This window comes from Mus caroli, chromosome 6, assembly GCF_900094665.2.
Source record: "Mus caroli chromosome 6, CAROLI_EIJ_v1.1, whole genome shotgun sequence".
Taxonomy (NCBI): domain Eukaryota; kingdom Metazoa; phylum Chordata; class Mammalia; order Rodentia; family Muridae; genus Mus; species Mus caroli.
This window is the reverse complement of record NC_034575.1, coordinates 104,246,287-104,247,751: the sequence shown is the minus strand read 5'-3', so window position 1 is coordinate 104,247,751 and position 1,465 is coordinate 104,246,287. Positions and strand designations below refer to the sequence as shown.

The 1,465-nt window shown below is 40.4% G+C and overlaps 1 pseudogene; it reads right to left on the bottom strand.

The window, feature by feature from the left end:
• Positions 1–535: 535 nt before the first annotated feature.
• On the bottom strand, positions 536–1,037 carry LOC110296845 (annotated as a pseudogene).
• Between the last annotated feature and the right edge of the window lie 428 nt (positions 1,038–1,465).

The window sequence follows — 1,465 nt, the reverse complement described above, 5'->3', positions numbered from 1 at the left end:
CAGGAGGGAATATAAAGAGTGCTTCTGTCAGAAACGTTTATTGTTATTGTTGTTACAGTGTGTGTGTGTGTGTGTGTGTGTGTGTGCGTGTGCGTGTGCGTGTGTGTGGAGGACAGAGGACAGTTTTCTTTTTTCATTTTTATAGTTTAATGTATTTTAATAGCAAACTTACAGGAACAGCACAGAAGAGAGACAACATTAAAACACGTACTTGCATACAGGACAACTCACTTAGAAAAGTATAGTGAATGGATGGGATCTACTGGATGATAAAAATGCTACAAACCATCAATAAGAAATTTACTTATTTTTTTAAAAGTTCAAATGCTGGCATTGTCCAGAGAATTTTAGCAGATTTATTTATAATTGTTATAAAGTTGAACTGTTAAAATGTGTACACTGAAACATTTTGCTTGCATTAACATTTTACATCTTGCATTTATATTAAAAATTCACACACAAAGGAATGTAGAGAAACTGCCAATACCTGATTCTGTTCCCCACAATCATATATTTAGGTACCTTTGACCCCATGGAAAAGATCTCTAACATTCAGAACTACTGAAAACAGGAAGAAGAGGAAAAGAAAATTTTTGAGAATGAAATGTTTCCCCTCATAGTGGACTCTTAAGCACGTTCTCCGCGTATGCGGCGTGCTAGCTGGATATCTCTTAGCATAATTGTTACACGTTTGGCATGGATAGCACACAGGTTGGTATCTTCAAAAAGGCCAACCAGATAGGCCTCACTTGCCTCCTGCAAAGCACCAATAGCTGCACTCTGGAAGCACAGATCTGTTTTGAAGTCCTGAGCAATTTCTCGCACCAGACGCTGAAAGGGGAGCTTGCGAATCAGAAGTTCAATGGACTTTGGATAGCATCTGCCTTCACTGAGTGCCACAGTACCAGGCCTGTAAGGATGAGGCTTTTCACCCCTCCAGTAGAGGGTGCACTCTTGTGAGAGGCTTTTGTAGTCAGTTGTTTCCTGGGTGCTTTACCACCGGTGGATTTGCGAGCAAACTGCTTTGTACGAGCCATGGTATGGGCAACTCCTTACTTACCCACCCACCTCTCCTTCAGCTGGAGCTCAGCAGCAGCGCCACGAAGGCTGTGAACACAGAGGACAACTTTCAAGAGTCAGTTTCTGCTTCCACTTTGTTGACACAGAGTGTCTTTTGTTTCTCCATATATAAAACAATTTCTTAATGGTTCTTTGGGCTAGTGCTATAATCAGCAGTGTGTGCTTGGTAATCCCAGCACTTGGAAAAAAGTGCTGAGTTCTAGGCCAGCCTGGACTATATATGTAGTCCCCTGTCTTGCAAAATTAAAAGAAAAGTTCCTGAGGAAAGGTAAAAAAAAAAAAAAAAAATAGATAAAAGATTGCGAAATAGGCCCAACATGAACATGAAGTAGCCACAAGAATAACTGGACTGACATGTAATTCAGTTGATAGAATTCCTGTCTAA